Raw genomic sequence first — 18,295 nt, 5'->3', positions numbered from 1 at the left:
GGAAAGTTCANATTGCAGAATCGAAAAAGGAAGGCTGCCTGTAAAACTGAGTTTTGCATTAATGCATTTATTGTTTTTTGAATATTTTGCGTGCGAAAATGACTTGGATATTATTTTCTTTAAAATATCGGGGAAATAAGGTAGGTTGATACAGAAACTATTTATCGCACATGTACTGTACAGTACATGAGCTTCAAAATAAATAAATAGATAAGTAAATAAAAATAAATTTTATCAAACGATGAGATCAGCCGATTAATTGTATCGTATACAATATTTTATACCCCCAAGGAAAATACTGTAGGTCTACGGTAAAATAAATTTCGTTTTCCATAGTTAAACTTCGCCGCTAATCTTCTTTTTCTTCTTCTTCTTGTGTTTATATGGAGTTCGCCGCTAATTGCTGTTGTGATAACTTTAATACGATCTTCTAACGACAGCACTTTGCATTTCTTTCGTTTATCGGACAATTTCGAACAAACTGAAATGAATTTCCTTTGTTACTAGACTAATTCATTAACACCTGAACCTAATTTCAAGGATGGAGAAGTGTCCGAGATGGGTTCGAACGAGAGTTTAGACTAATTCATTATATTAGGAGGGGGAAAACGTTGTTGAACAATAGTTTAGACCAGATATATTCGCGAAAGTGGTCGCTTATTACAGTTGTTGTATGTTGTTTCAGACGAAAAATCTTTGCCCGCGGTCGCGTTACACAGGTGGTCGTTTAATACAGGTAACATATACGAAGACTTTATGGATAAACTATTCGGTGCCAGAAATGTTCGCCCGTGTTGACAGATGCCCGTCGAATGCAGGTGGTCGTCTAAGCAGTTTTTACTGTACTTTAATTACTTCGCATGGTGTGATGATAAATTAGGTAACTATATTAAATGCAATTATAATGATATTTATTAAACAATTGAATAAAACAATATTATTTTTCGTTTTAATTTTACTTTTTATTAATCAGTACGAAGAAGCCAATGCCGTATACACGAAATACCCCTGCACAGACAATACAACAATTCCTTTAGAAAAGCATACAATACAAGCATTAAGAACATAATCTTGATGGAAACATTTTAAAATAAAGTTTCAAATAATGTAATAAAAATTCAGATCTAACGGCGTGTTTTTATTTTAGCTTCTTGTAGATTTTTAAGGATTTTTATCACCCATAATTAAGACGGTTCTAATTATTTTCAAGTTAGGAAATTCCGTTTTCGAACAGTCATTTCTTCTTATTAAAAACATTCTCCGATTACCCGATTACGGCGAATTCGATCGAAGGAATACGATTATTCACTGGAATTCAACCTCAATAACCGGAGTATTCCCGTATTTTAAATAGCTTAAATAATACTTCAAAATATGTATTTCATCTCTCATAATTCCAAAATTGATTAAAACAATTTAAGTAGACGATCCACACCATCCACATATATATCACCCTGCGACTACTGTTACTAAATCAGTTTGGCTAAATAAAAGATAAAATACGAAATTAGTTATTAAAAAAATTTAAGCTGGCAAAGATATATTAGATACAATATAACCTCGATATAGCGCACTCTCAAATAACGATACCCTGGTAAAGCGCTAACGGATTTTCCCTATAAATAGGCGGCTTCTTCGGTAGTCGTAACTTACCGAACGTAGGATTTTGTCCGGCGAGCCACACTTAAATTAATACGTTAAATTTAAATTTGTGTTTAAACTCCATTATTATACATTATTATTATCGTTCCAAATTGTTTAATTTAACGCCACACTCGATTTAGTCCCGATTTCGAAGGTAAACAAACGGTGGCGCGAAATCAAAGTCGGAGCGGGTATTATCACTTACTTGAAATCGCATATTACGCAATATAAACAACAATACAGAGGTACGTCGATGGGTTCCGATGAAACGGGACAGAAGAGGCAGAATAACTGCATAAATCCGAGACCCGGTTCGATAAAACAATGAAGCAGACAAAACACGACGGTAAACGGGACAAATATTTTCATATTCTATAAACAACACAAAAAATCATTAAAATAAACATTTTGAATCTTCTCAAATTATAACAGCAACGTTATAATTAAAGTCACGCGGAATGATTTAAACGCGATATTTGTAATTTTATGCTAAAAATTTCTTGCTTCGGATCTAGAATTTACCACGAAAAAATTAAATTCGATCCAGAAAAGTAAGCAAAAGGCAATAAGGACGAGAAATAAAATAAAGATTTTCAAGTTTTCTAAGCATTTTAGTAAATATTTTTGCATTCATCTCTACGAAATAATTACTTAATACCATATATAAAATAACAATAATTTTACAATAAATTTAATAAAATTAACAAATTTAGTTCTTGTTTCATACTGTTAATAAAAAAAACTGTTATAACATTAAAATTTCAATTTAATATCTTATATTAACCAAAGGAGACGGCATTCGGCTGGTACTGTACGTCATGATACAGCTACGATAGTAAATAGGGGCCGATTTCCCACAGAAGTCTTCCCTCAAGACACCTTGCCCGGACGTATCGTCGGTGCTTGGCGTGTTTTACGTGACGATCTCATTCTATCCTTTTCGACATATTCTTGGAAAATGTGAATAAAACCCGGGAAACTGCACCCGCCACCCGCCGTAGGCATTGGGTAGTTTTGTCCAGCCAATCACTCCTTTAAATGCCAAGCCTCTTAAAATTAAACTGACGTATTAAGGTTAGAATAAATTTTCTTCGAATGACGAAAGTAATAAATGATTTAGGTATCGACGGCACGTCCACCATCAATTGCTCGAAATCTAAAAACGGATTGGAAACGTTGGTATTAAAATGATGGGTTACTCGATAAACAATTACCAGAGCTTATAGATGTAGGAAATATGAAATTCGGGTTAAATACTGTATTTCATTTTTGTTTTGTTGAATTTAAATAAATAATAACATTTCCGGGTGCTTAATTACGAAATTAAACGGGGGAAAAACCAATAAAAAAAACTTCTAAATTAACATAATAAAAGTAAATTCGCAATATTCTCCCTTTATTTTTCAACGACTCGGAAGTATTTTATTTACGAAACATCGAATTTATTACAGAAACTTTTTCGGGCAATCGTGCCGATTTCTTGTAATTAAAATTTACATTTAAAACTTAAAAATTATTTTAAATAAATTAAAGCTTTACTCTGGAAAATTAGTTACCAAATATTAACTCGATCCGTTACTTAGCCTATACTAAAAAAATTGTCAAATTAGAGCAAACGTAGTAATAGTATTGATGTATTATGTAATGTGTCATTTTTCATCTATCTTTTGCTATTGATAAATATTTAAATTTTAATATATTTAAAAATATAAAGTAAACAAATAAAAATGCTTTACCTTTTAATACTTTAAAATTTCGAATATTTATCTGAAATTATTTTATCGTTTGTAGTCGATGTACAGTACTTTGTATAAATCTGATATAATTTTCCCCGCTTAAAGCCTCTTCCTGTTATTTTGAATTTTTATTTTAATTCGTATATAATGACGTGAAAGGAATTAATATCGAAACATTTAACACCGCGGGATGTCAACGATAGCAGATTAACGAAGTAGGAATCGGGCAAAATACAATAAACGAGAAAGATCCACAAAATATTCACCGATACTTCTTTTGTACTAAAATTCGTCGAATTTTAATACAAAAGAATAATATTTGCCGACGTAAACAAATATTATTAAGTATATTTAATAATATTATTAAATATAGAGTGTTGGCAACAATTAAGTACTGTATTAACAAAAATAAGTTTAAAATGCATCAATGGAATTTTTTTATATAAAAGAAATTCAATTTATCGGCATTGAAAATATATTAATCGTGATATTTTAACCGGGACAAAATAATAATTTTATTATAAATTGCGTGACATTGATATTATTATTTATGCTAACAATAATGAAGTAACAAATAATTTGTTCGTGTTTGTAGATAAATATATATTTCCTGTTTATATAACTGTAAAAATGAATGGCCGCCAAAGTATTTTATTTTTCCCGCTGACATCGTTTTAAATTTCAATGCAAAATTCATTTAAATGACTTTTTTCCTACGAATTTTTCTAAGAGTATTTCTACGCCTGGGCAATTGACGCTATTAGATTTTGGAGGTTAAAAGCTGAAGAAGTGGAGAAATAAGAGGGAAACGCTTTTCGAATCTCGAATGAGATCGCACTTGGTGCAGAATAGGCCAAGTATAATACATATAATATAAACATGTAAATTATATGAGCCCTCAGAAGGGATTCATTTTACTTGTTAGATATATGAGCCCTTTACTGGAGTAGTGAATACACAAAAGCAACATTTTCTAGACCTCTTAGTGCTCTTAGAGAGAATACAGGCCAATGACCACATAAACTGAAAAAAATCTACCGTTTGTAGGTGCAGTCCCTTAATTCTCGTAATCTTGCGTATCCTTTCTGCAACCATTACAGATAAATCTCTATCTTCTAGGAAACTATCTTTGAATTTTGCAATTTATAGATCGTTTCGTGAATGCTTTCTCTAAATTTCGGAAAGCTTACGTAATTGCGTGAAATATTTTCATTTCTTTCCTCAACTATTTCGTTACAGTTCATAGCATTACAAGACTTTATTTACTATTAATTAATTAAGGAACGAAACAGTTTGTTAATGTACGAAAAGGATAGAGAATCGAGTGAGTAATTTAAATATGATTTTAAAAATACAACACTTAATTTGTTGTAAGTAATTTTTATTCGACCGTAACTTATATATACTAAGATATTATTAATAGACAGGAAAATAGAGAAATTGCAGATGATGATGCATTGTTAAAGCGAGATATAAAATTAGAGTTATTTTTGTGTTTTACTTTTATATTACTTTTCTGTAGTCAAATTACAGTTATTATGGCTACAAAAATTCTTTTTTTATTTGTGTACAGTACGTAACATGTCATTTACAAAAGTCATAACTCTCAAACAAGGAAAAATCCTTGAATTACTAATAGACGGCAATTATCTTCAAATTTATTTTTCATTCAATTCAACGAAAATAAATTTGAAGATAATTGAATGAAATTGATAATAGAGTTGAATGGAAAATATATTACATATAAATTTTTGTGTATCTTCTTTTAAATAATTATTTTAAATGGTTACAATTCGAATTTTATTGTTTCTTTTCGCAAAACAATTTTATTTTATTTCTTATAAATATCAAAAAATTTTTGGTATAAAACACATTTCACTATGTTGCGGGTTAATTATAAACAACGAGTAAGCAAATATTTATATTTGCTTTGTGTAACTTTGGAATTATTATTAAATATTTAACGAAGTAACTTCAAAATTAAAAGTACTAAATTACAATCGAAATTCCATTAACGATCAGCTGTAAATAACGGCCTTTTATTGGGAACTTATATGTGTAATTTTAAATTGTATAAACTGTTGAAAGCTAACAACTTTTAACAATATAAATGCAGTAGAACCTTGATTATCCCTCTATTATCCGGATTTTCGATTATCCGGATTGTTCAAAATAAAAATTTTACGAATTTGCTGATTTGCACTTGGCGAATTACGACACTGTTTATGTACGTGATGGAATGCATAACTTTTTTTGTTTCAACAACGTCTCACTTAGCACAGTGGTCGTAAACTCTTAAATATATTTTACGTCGTAATAAAATTATAACTTGACATACGTATTTATAAATAATTTATATTCAAATTACATCATTTCTATGACCAAGGGCGGCGTAAGGCATGGACGACGTGGGCCACCGCCTATGCCTCGCGGTCCGAAGGGCCTCGCGCCTCGAAGGTTTATGCATTATTTAAAAGCAGCGAACGCGACGAAAAAATTTTACTCGTCATAAAACGATAAATAGTTTGTCAAATTTTTATTCATAAAAATGCAGTTTCAACTGCTTTTTATTTTATAAAATCCGTCTTCTTGCGCCACTAGAGGGCCTTTTAAACAATAGGTAGTATTTTAGCGCTGGACAGTAGTAGTCTAAATTCAATACAAACATTTGTTTCTTGAAAATTTGATCACGATTAAAATACAGTATTTATTTTTAATATTACCGATATGTCATCAAAAAGAAAACGTGTTGTACTAACATTAAAAGATAAATTAAAGTCAGGGGTCGCCAAAGTGATCGATATGGACCCCCAGGGGTCGATGCGGCTAGGGAGTCGATTAGGGGTCGATGCGGCTAAGGGGTCACAACCTTTTTTTTTTTTTTGCTTAGACAGAGACCACAACCCACAACTTTTTTTTTCGCTCATACATATACACTTGTAATAAAACTTTACGGTGGGGGTCAATGTGAGGCTTTGGAAAGTGATTGGGGGTCGACAGTTAAAAAATTTTGGCGACCCCTGAATTAAAGTATTTGTTTCGATTATCCGAATTTTCCCTTATCCGGACTACCTTCATCCCCAATTAGTCCGGATAATCGAGGTTCTACTGTGTTTCTATAGTACAGTATATAGTATTGTTATTTTATATAAGACTAGCTGCAAGATCCCGCTTCGCTGGATTTTTATTTGTATGTAATATAGTTTTTTTTAATACATATATAAAAGACTGTTTTTCTAAGTAATCTAGAATCAAGCTGCAAGGACCCGCTTCGCTGGGCAAAAAGTAACGATGGTGAAGATTAAGATAATTACATTATAGCTAATCTTACCCGTTTTCACAGAATGCAAGAATTAGGTCCCCCGTTTCCAGACTAATTAGAGAATTTTTACGTTTAGTCAAACGAACTATTTTCAACGTTTCTGGAACGTTTACAATCGTTCTATAATCGAACCAATATTCGAATTTTATGTTCGAATTTAATTCGAACAAATTCGAACAAAACATTCGAAATAGAAAGCCACTTTCAACCACTTTCAGCCTCATATCTCCCGCACCCTTATAGCTATTGAGACGCAACAACCCCTATGCACGAATGGAGACTTGGGGTTACCACCACATACAAACACTATTCACGTGCGATGTGTAGTTTTGGCGGAAAGGTGAAATATAGGGACATACATGTCCATTTATATATATATATATAGAATATAGAATATAGATATAGATATAGATATAGATTTCTGATCTTCGATTATGTTATTTCAATTTAAAAGTAATAAGTTACAAATTATTTTCACACTTTTAGAGGCAAATAAATACACGTTTGATGCCATAAGATACGACCAATTGTTGATATGCTAATATACATTTTACATAAAACAAACGAGCAATTATTTATTGTGGCATGGTTACAATGACGGCTGCAATTTTTAATCATATTTTTAATTTATTTAATTTAATCCACCTCGGATTAGTACTGTAGTTTCTTGCCCCCGTATATGATACTTTTCCGTTAACAATGGAGTCGTGCCGGTCATCTATTAACTGCTTTTGGGGGAAAAAGTTTGAATTAAAATAACGTGACTTCCAGCTATCATCGGAAGTTCGTATATAGTTACCCGGGGCCTCCTGTTTCTACGGTTTCCGTATCTGGTCTCGTCTTTCATCGATGTGACTCCGTTCTCCAGATTCAGGAATGATAAGATATTTATAAACCTACAATTTTGTTTTCAAATTGCGGAAGTTTACTGTATTCTTTGTTATTAAATATAAAACTGTAGCTTTAGAATTTTTATTAAAAATATAAGCTTTATATATACTTGTAAAACATAAATGTTTATATTTAATCATTATTATTATATATTATTTTATTCTTTGTATATTTTAATTCATTTTATTATATTGAGTTTTACTTTTCCGACTGTCATATATATATAACACTGGTAAGTATTGTGATCGTCTCAAATTTAACCATCCAAAATGTTTTTAATCTCGATTTTTTGAGACTATTGAGCCCAAAAAAATGTCACAAAGGGAAGTAATTCTGTGTGTGTGTGTGGGGAGGTGTATTTCGTTTAAAATCTCGAAAATATATTAATATTAAAGCGCGTCATTAAAGTAATATTAAATTCGTTATAAAAATTTTTCGCGCGGGTAAAAAAATATGAAAAAGTTTGAGCTTATATAAAACACTGGAAAAAAATTTTTTTTATCTCCTTAAGGACTTTTTTGTAATGCTATGTGTTCGTGACGAGATATAAAATTATTCGGTATATGTGAGGATTCCAAATCAATTTTTAGCGTTTTTACCATAAATTAATATAAATAAAATTTTATTTACGAAGCAGTTAATTTATGTAGCCTAATTAAAAATAAACAGTTGAAGCAGTTAGAATTGGATTTTACTTAATTAAATACGCATTTATGTGTAAATTCCAAAATTAAGTTATTAAACAGACGAATAGAGTTTAAAACGACTTTGATTCTAGAATATGAATAATTTAAATAAACAAATTTTGAATTTATACAAAGTAGGAAATTACTTTGAAACGTTTTTATCCTTGAATTTTATACAAAAAGAGGGAATTTTATATCAATTTTATATCAGAGGGAATCCATTTAATGGCAGCCATGAAATAGATTCCTTCTGATGCCAAACGACCACGCGGACACCCCAGGGATATTTGACGTAGAACTTTTCTTTAAGATTTGAAGAGGCTCAATGTGACATGGGAGGAAGCTGAAGTCCTCGCCCAGGATCGAAATCGATGGATGATAATTGCTGCCCGTTATACTATTTAGCATTGGAGGAATTACTAATACTACTAGTAAAACATCAGCAGATTTCCCTTTAGTTAATGTTTACTTCAGTTATATTCACTATTTATTTAATTATTTTTTCGCTTATACCGAGTTTACTCTTATTTTTCTGATTTAGGCTACTTTAAAATGAGGAATAAAGTAAAATTTCTGTTATATTTTTAATTACTCGAATTAAATTTGACCCGGCTTCGAGAAAGATTCCCCGTCACCAGCTTAAATTTTATAATATTATACGAAGACAAGTAACAAAATATAACACTTTATCAATGTATTTAAATACATTATTTAATACGATTATAATGGAAAGTAATTGTATTAATAAATAAATATAGAGTGAGAGGGATTTAACAGCACACGCGTTCAAATTAGCCTGTAATAAAAATGTAAGTTTATTAAAATTTAGGATCGTTTTAAAATAAAAATTTAAAAAATCCACTAAAAGAAATAATCATTTTCTAATAAATTTACTGCAAGTAAAAAGAAAAAATGACGATAAATTTTAATTGTTTTTTCATGTATTGAAGTTTAGTATTGAGTAAATATTAAAAATAGAAATACAGATAACACTGTAGTTACGTTCCGAAAAAGTACCGTGTTATGAGAATTCGTGCTATATGAAACATAGGATAGGTTGTAAAATTTAACAAAAATCTATCGTTCTTTTTGTTACGAAAATATCAAATAACGGAGTTTGCATTTAAAAAGATTGAAATTTTGTACTGAAAATTTCCCAAATTTTTAAACCGTGTTATACGAGGGATAGCTATATTTATTTATTAATACAATCAATTATCTAAATGTAATTAAGTTTAAAAAGTTTAATCGTTTGTAGTCTATCTTATTACAAAAAAAAATAAGATGGGAACAAATAATTTCTCATATTTACAAACTTCAAAAAATGACTTCAGGAAAGTTCACGGCCACAGAGGATATATTTGAAAAGTAAATTATCATCAGATAAAGAAGAACAAGTAATTATTAGTAATCTCGTTTGTAAAAAAATTATTGTAGAAATCTTACTTGTTAGATATCAAAGTTATATCTTAACCTTTTCATATTTCATAATATGTTTTTTTGTTACGAAGGTCACGGTTTACCAAGGTTAAATGTTAATGACATTCTAACTTAGAGACATAAATCTCGAAATAAAATAAAGAAAAATCCTTGAATTATTTTTAGTAATTTATTGTATTTTATTCAGAGAATTGACGAAAATATAAGGTTAAATTGAAGTCGCTCATCAATAAAAGAACATTACAGTTACAACAATCGACGACTAAACATATCCGGAAAATAATCATCATAAAAGGGTAAGTCGATAAAATATTCACTAACATAATTTAATCTATAGCCAATTTTATATTATCTAACTCTTATTTTAGCTTATTTAAAATAAATTAAAATTATATAATTTATATTTATATAAGTAGTTTACCAATTTATTTAACTTTGAAATAGAAGTAAAAGTGTAACTGTCAAGTAAGAAATTTCTATACCTTTGAAAACAATTTTACTAATTTATTTGGAAAGAATTGTGTTAAATATCGCGAAGAGATTAGAATATAATTGATTGGCAATGAAAATAATTTTATTTCGCTGCATGGATTTATTATAAATAGTCCATTAACAAAACATACTTTCGAAAAGAGAATTTTGTAAGGTATACGATGTAGGTGCTTCTGGGTCGAATATATTATTGTTTTTACTTTTAAAATTAAACAATTAAACGGTTCGGATGTAGAAGATGGGAAAGTGCCGTAATGAAAATTTAGAAAAATGAGAAAATTATATGCTATTGTGTTTTGTTTATTTTAATCAGAATAAATGCCTATCTTAGTTAAAAAGTATGGTAAATATAATATTTAAATTAAAATACATTGCCATTTAGCTGTTTTCAATCATTATAACGTATTGACAGAAATGGCGCTTACCGTCTTTTACACCCGAACCGTTCAATTACACATTTCTGTACGGAATATGTTAAATTGTATTAGTTATAAATATTTAAATCATTTTATGAAAATTGTATTTACTAGTAAAGCGATAAAATTAGGACATTACCGTTTACAAATACTTTGCGATAGTAATTAATGCATCCTAATCAGTGTTGTCTTCGGGGATATTCGGACTGTCCAAACTCAATTTAATTTAATGGTCCGACGTTTCCGGATACGCGGAAGAAATTTCCGCAGTGGAAAATTGTTTCGAAACTTACAACTACCGCTGCATCACAAAAAATAGGTAACGTAAACGTTACGGCCGATTTATGAGTATAAAGCCGTCTAAGGAGGGTAGACTGAAATACCATTCGTATTACTGCAGATTAGCGGATAGTGTTAGTTTTCTTGCCATGCCGTTTAACGAAAATAATAGGGAGGTTGCGGCCGAAAACCTTGGAAATTACACCCACCCAGGATTTACTTTCTATACTTTTATTATTGATGTACAAAACGCGTAACTTTAATATTACTTTAAAAACAAATTCCAATATTCCTAAGTCAAATATTTTCAACAATAAGAAATTTATAAGCGCATATATTTAACCTGTCACGTATTATATTTAATTTATATAAATTAATTTAAAATTTTTCAGAAATAACCATGAAGTCGCGCAATTCGTCTCTATCCTTGCCAACTCCTTATCAATTCGAAACTGTCATCGATATAAACACAATGAGAAATTTCTTGAAAACCTACTGGCATTATTCGATTTACTTATCTGCAACTTACGTCGCCGTCATTTTCTTCCTGAGACGATACATGGAGTTTCGCCCGGCCTTCGATCTCAGACGTGTTGCTATTGTTTGGAATGGACTATTGGCCATTTATAGCACGTGTAACGCCTTAAGAGGAGTGCCTGTGTTTTATTTTCTATTTAAGAATTACTCTTTCTATCATCTGATCTGCGATAAATCCCTTTATACCGACATGCCACAAATCATATTCTTCGGTACAATTTTTCTTTTCTCCAAGTGTTGGGAGTTTGGAGATACAATTTTAATTGTTCTGAGGAAACGACGATTGCTCTTTCTTCATTGGTACCATCACATGGCTACGTGCGTCGGAATATTTTACGGAACGTACAGAGAAGCATCGTTCGGGGCATTATTGCTTTATGTAAACGGATGCGTACATTCTTTTATGTACACTTATTTTACTTTAAAATGTTTGAATTTAAAGATACCTGTTCAAATTACGATGTTCATCACTGCTATACAAACAATACAGATGTTTTTTGCCGTCTTTGTATCTCTATGGGTATATTTCTTAATGTCTAGAGGATACGAGTGTGATACTCCTAGAGATGCATTATTCTATATTTCTTCTTTGTACGTGACTTATCTATTTTTGTTTTCCTATTTGTTTTATAATGCGTACATAAAACCACTATTTTTTTCTCAAAAAACAAAAATGAATTAAACCTGTCGAATTTAGAAAGAATTAAAATAATTAGGAAAATTTTATGTCTTACTTTTATAACTAACTATTATAATGTTTTATATGCAACATAATTTAAATTTAATATTAACACTTTTTTTACTTATAAAGAAATTCTGAAATAAATTTTATTCACAAGAATGGTGCGATCGAATTGTTTATCTTGTATTTTAACAGCACGATTTATACAATAAAAGTACACAAGTAATATTGCAGTAAACCAGGAGTCACCAAACTCCGGCCCGGCAGGTCAGTTCATTTGGCCCGCCGCCGCACTATGCCACAAATGAGCTAAAATATAATTACGAGTATTTATATGGAAATGTTATAGATTATAGATAAACTTACTATGTAGAAAAAATTAAAATAAGTGTAATTAAAAATGTCAGAATTGATCCAATCTGATTTTTGCATCTGACAGTAATATAACTTTATGAAAATCAGTGAAACAAAAATTCGGCGACTTTTTGCGACTTTGGATACCAGAGCGCTGTTTGTGTACCTGAAATGAAGTTTCTAAGAAAAGCAATTACGAGCTTGCTGCAGCCATCGTGTTTGTGTATTGGTAAATAAATACGTTGGTTGTCTTTATTTTCTGTATATTCGGTGTATTGAATTGAACAAAATGGTTATGAGGCCCGCGCTCGTCATTCTCTCAGTTATCTGGCCAGCTGTAAAAAATGTTTGGTGACCCCCTGCCGTAAACCGATACACCGGCCACAAGGTCTATGCGTTGTGATTCTGATATCTATTTTATACGTATTTACACGAAAGAATAAGTCGTTTTATTTGTAACAACAAAACACGCACAATATACATTTTGTTACACGAGTACTAGATGCACGATCAGACGTATAGGTCAGCATTCTTCACTACTGCCCTTAAGTGGCCACGCCATTGAATAACAACCCACGGCCCACGTAACGCCACGTCACGGGCCCGTAATGCCCGTGACGTGGCGTTACAAAAAGAAACTACCGACGACAATCTTACTTCGACACCTAATGCTTGCCGAGAAATAATTGTTTATTGATAACGGGTAGAAAACGTTTGTTGGACAAAATTTTTTCTCGTCGAGCATTAGGTAGTGAACGAGATCGTCGTACTGTACATCTGTGCCCAGTGCATCGCGTATGAGACTATTGACGACCGTGTGGGAACTTCCAAGGTAAGTAAGGAAACGGATGGAAATTGTTCACAGTAAATATTGTAAGGACGAAATCCTGACGTCGTAGGAACCTGGAAGATCTCGGATCCGGAAGAATATTTTGTACGGTCGATAAATCTGCCAAGGAACGAGACCATCATATAGAAACGTTAGATTAGCCGAATATATCGGAATCGGTCTTTTTTATCCACACGAAAGTCCACGAATATTCTTCCTGTCTGACATCGGAACCTCCATTCGGACATTGAACCAAAGACGCGGGTGCACAGCCGGTCGTCGGGCAAAGGGTTTGGCAAATAGTACTGTACTGTACGTGTACTGACCGACGTTGTAACCGGACAAATAACGAGTATAAAAGACCGATAGAATAAAATAAATGTAAATTGAGTCGAAAGCCAACGAAGTGTGGAAAAATATCCTTAAATGTTAAGGTGACATAAAGGCCTTAGGGCCGGGTATCATTGCGGTAAGACCACCCAAAAAATGTTAAATGGTTAAAAAAAAAAAAAAAAAGAGTACGGTTTAACACGCAAACGTTATCGCGTGATATTTGAAAATTATATCGTAAATTATCGTTTAACATCTTCAAAATACAGTAAATTGGTTTTAAGATAATTTTTCTTTTCAAAATTGCCGTCTTTATCGGGATCTTCTCCAGTGAATGCAATTAATAAAAAACGTCCTTGGCCTTTTCGCCTGTCGACAACTCGAATAACCCGATCCGTCGTCCGTCCTACACTTCGCTTTTGTTTGTCCTGTATATTTTGTGTATTAATTGAGCTGTATTGAACAAAATGGTTATGCGGCCCGCGTTCGTCATTCTCTCAGTGAAAAAAGTTTGGTGACTCCTGCTCTAAGCCGAAAGTCACAAGTTGTGTCAGACCTGACCCGAGGGGGCGCAGCCATCCTGTTCACAGATGTAAGTTTATTTTTAAATTTACGTCCACAATAGAAAAATTAGAAACTACTCCTACTCCTTGAATCGTTTTGTATACCAATAAAGAAGAATTTAGACTTTTTTTTTTTTTTTGAAAATTGTATAAATTGTGTTAATTCTTTTTTAAAAGTAGTAGTAATGTGGATGTCAACTGAATAGATATTTATTAAAGTTCGTATTCTTTTGTTATTGTACTTTTTCGGTGTTATTTTCCTTAGGTTCTGCGCTGCACCTGCGTCACTCCGGCAATCCATGATTCCCAGATGTTGCCAAATTTTAATTTCGATATTCTTACTACAGTAACGGGTTTATAAAAGATTGGTTTGTTTATATTAATAATTTAGAGTCCGCTGTTAGCCCACCAACAGCAGGTTCTAAATTAATCTTTCGATTGTACTTTTGGCCCGTAGGATGCGCGACTTTAACTTGCTACAGTCACTTCCAGTAATATTTTTATCTCAAAACCCTCAGGATTGTAGTGTCTTCCTTTGTTTATTTTTACATCCATTATTAGCTTAAAATTATATAGTAATTTTTTAGTAACTTATAAATATTTAAAACTACACGATAAAAATTTCATTTAATCTAACTAATACACATAATAACACTCAGTGGAGTTTCTAGTCCAAAACTTTGTAGGGTGTACAGACCAGTTTTACTTTTACCTTTCATTCATTATTAGCTTCAACATCACTTAGGAATTTTTCGGATACTTTTAATTTTGTTTAAATCTATATTATAAATTTTACATTATCATCAATAGAACGCAGGCTACACACATAAAACTTTCTGACTCTCGCTTAAAACCCTTTCGATTGTAGTGGCTGAGTCTTCTTTGACATCAATAAATTATTTTTAATACTTTAGAGTATTTTGGGGGCAATATTATTTCTCGTATACTGCCATTCAGAAGTTCATTCCACACAAACACACACAGACCACTGCCTTTCTAATCGAGATCTGCCCTATAAATCAACGGGTAGTAGTAGCTTGTTGTTGTAACATTAAGTCAAAATTTACAACTTTATACGGAATTACCGAGATCAGCCATCAGTTACTAGACTACTGTCTTCCACCGCAGCATTGGACAAGCCACGAGAAGTTAAGAAGCAGCACTTTCCTTTCCTATGTATCTTTATGCATATTTATATAAAATTAGCACTCTCAGAAAGAATACAGATAGAATAAAGTTTCCTACAGATAACACAGAACAGGTAACTTTATGAGCCCAATCACAAAGAATAGTTTAACCTCACTTGTAAAACAACATAATCTACACACTACTCTGAGTTAAAAAGAGGTCTTTGACCCTAATTCTAAATTGCTTATACAAAGTAAATAACTTAATAAATAAGTTGAAATTCCAGTATTAAAATTTAATATTACAGTTAAATTCAAACATCTTCTGGATCCTACACGTGCAAACAAAGCGTATCGACCATTTTTCTAATCGAGATAGGCTCTCTTTACTAGTGTCAACGGAGTCCCGGACTTCTCGTTGGTAATGATTCAATAAAAAATTTTACAGTGCACGAAAAAAACAAACTTTCCTATTCGATATGGAAAGAAATTTTAGAAAAGATTTGTCTTTTTTATTGCCATTTATATTGTATTTACGAATGCGTTTTCCTGGCCTAAGTCCATTTCGGTTTTAAAACAGAACGCAGATTAATCTGCAGAAAAAGTATTGATTTTCTATTCATAGTTACTGGTGTTAAAATATGCAAATAATTTTGATAATTACAAAATATAACTTGGAATAATTCACTAAATTTCAGAAAAACTTGCGGGAAAAAATGAAAGCGCGACAAACCTGACAGGTTCAGCATTTCACCCGATGACTGACTCGTCCAGACCTACTCGTTACGACGCGTTTATATAGGCCTAAAACTCGATATATAACGCAGACGGAAAAGTTTAAACGATGATTTCTCATCAACTTCTACTAATTGCCAAAAGTTATGCTACCGTGTATTAGCGAAAGCTTAGATGTCTCCTATAACATAACTATTAAACTCCAATAATGACAACGTCTATTTTTCTTCAGGTTTAACATTGGATTGTGTAAAACTGCTAAAATAATAGTAAATAATTATTGAACATTTTCAATTGTTATAACTGGTAATAACAATATTGTTCGTTTATACTTTTCCAAATTTGCTTATTTCTTATTAAAATTATCTTGGAAATAAAATGTTTCCAGGAAAGCGCAGCCAGAAATTCATCTTTGTATACAACTGAGACGAGAAAACATTTTATTTGAATAATAAAACATTCTATTAATTAATTTCTGAAAAGATGTAGAAATATCGAATTAATAGCAAGCACTATTACAAAGTGGTAGTGCCACCTGTTGAACATAATATTAACTAAAACACGTAAGCGCTGCTAAGTAACCGTGCTTAATTCAGAGATAATAAAGGATATTCTGTTTAATATTCATTACGAAGATCCATACACGAGTATTTATGTCGGTGCTGAAAGAAGATGACACCACATCTAAGCGTGACTGTATTACATAAGTTGATATTATCATCACTCTTAGGTGGGAAATTGTATATTTATTAGTAATTAAAATGAAAATCAAACCCAATGAAAAGGCAAAGCATGGGATATTACGTCTGAGACGGAAAAATCCACAAAGAAATACGAATGTCCACGTTTTCAATCGACATAAATTTTTCAATGAGCAAGACAAATTTACAAAGTTCAGTACATTTCTGACGTAATTTCAGAATTACATAAATTTGTTACATTTGTTACAAATATAATTTAGTATAAATAATGAAAAAAGTTTTATCATTATTTATACTAAAATATAATCTAGAAATAAAACACGGAAGATATGCTGCAGAGGAAAATGCGAAAAGTTTAATCATTTTATCAATGATTAAAACGATAACTTATTCTACATTGTTTTTAATTAAATATATTATAAAATAAATTGTAATTTAAGGATTTTATTTGTGGAGCCTTAGTTCTCAACCCCAAGTCGTCTTAATGTAGGCATGGCCGAATTCACGAGATTAAAAAAGGCTCTCTTAGTGCCTATGAAGAGGAAAGAGTAAAAATAAACGCGTATTACGTGATTTTAGCTTTAAATAAACCTATATTAAATAGATATGATAATAATAAACAATTCGTTCATTGTATGAATGCAACTTTGCAGATTAATGGATCTTGTACTTTTCAGACAGTTGAGAGTATGAAAAAGCATTAGAATCTTGAACTTTCTTTTGTTTAATATTGAAAATAATACTTATTAATTTACATTTTGTCACTTTTAAAAACGAAAATCTTTACCGCATCAGTACTGTACAAATAAGAACATACAGTACCTTCAAATAATATGGAATGAGTAAGTATATAATGATAGGTTCTTATTTTCTATTGAAACTTTACGAAAGCGATATTAATTCTGGCAGATAACGTAAGGGACGGTGGCCTTAACCAACATTGTTTAGTACACTAAGTATCACGGACGTCCGCAGAAGTGAGCAAACTTTACCCTGCTCCTGAATCCAGTAAAATATTCCACAAATTATAATCGTAAAAGTGATCGAGATACGTAACCTTACACCCTCAACCGCTGAAATGGAACGCTGTATTCTATAATCTACTTGTGAAAAACCCAAAACATTAAATAAAAATTTATTGATGTAATTAATAGGCTATTTGTTTCCAAGGTTTGTCTTCCTGGAAAGTTTTCTGCTCTCATGCTATGGATTTACTTAAAAATAGTAAAAACTTGATAGTAATCGTTAACCTGGTTTTTGTTAAATGGGGTCAAGTGTATACTTAAGGTTTAAAATTTTTGCAGGAACACCAAAAACTGAAGATACTAATCGACGGTTGATGCTAGACGGTGTAACGCTAACGCGTGCCCATTGTATGCATTTAAATGAAGTACAGTAGTTAAAAGCTAAATTAGTGTATCTTAATATAATTTGAGAGAATTGCATTTATGTAAAAATTATTGGTACTATCATTTTATATTAACATTATTATTTTTTAAGTATGAAATATTTGTTATTGGAACATGCACTT

The 18,295-nt window shown here is 31.4% G+C and overlaps 1 long non-coding RNA gene across 1 annotated transcript; it reads right to left on the bottom strand.

The window, feature by feature from the left end:
- Positions 1-952: 952 nt before the first annotated feature.
- LOC111619471 lies at positions 953-3,716 on the bottom strand. The gene is made up of 4 exons (XR_002755759.1): positions 3,381-3,716; positions 1,850-2,016; positions 1,560-1,683; positions 953-1,483 (listed from the first exon to the last, which is right to left on the bottom strand). It is a non-coding gene; the product is annotated as an uncharacterized LOC111619471 (long non-coding RNA).
- Between the last annotated feature and the right edge of the window lie 14,579 nt (positions 3,717-18,295).

This window comes from Centruroides sculpturatus, unplaced genomic scaffold, assembly GCF_000671375.1.
Source record: "Centruroides sculpturatus isolate CEXI.00-Female unplaced genomic scaffold, Cexi_2.0 scaffold44, whole genome shotgun sequence".
Taxonomy (NCBI): domain Eukaryota; kingdom Metazoa; phylum Arthropoda; class Arachnida; order Scorpiones; family Buthidae; genus Centruroides; species Centruroides sculpturatus.
This window is presented reverse-complemented; position numbering and strand designations above follow the sequence as displayed.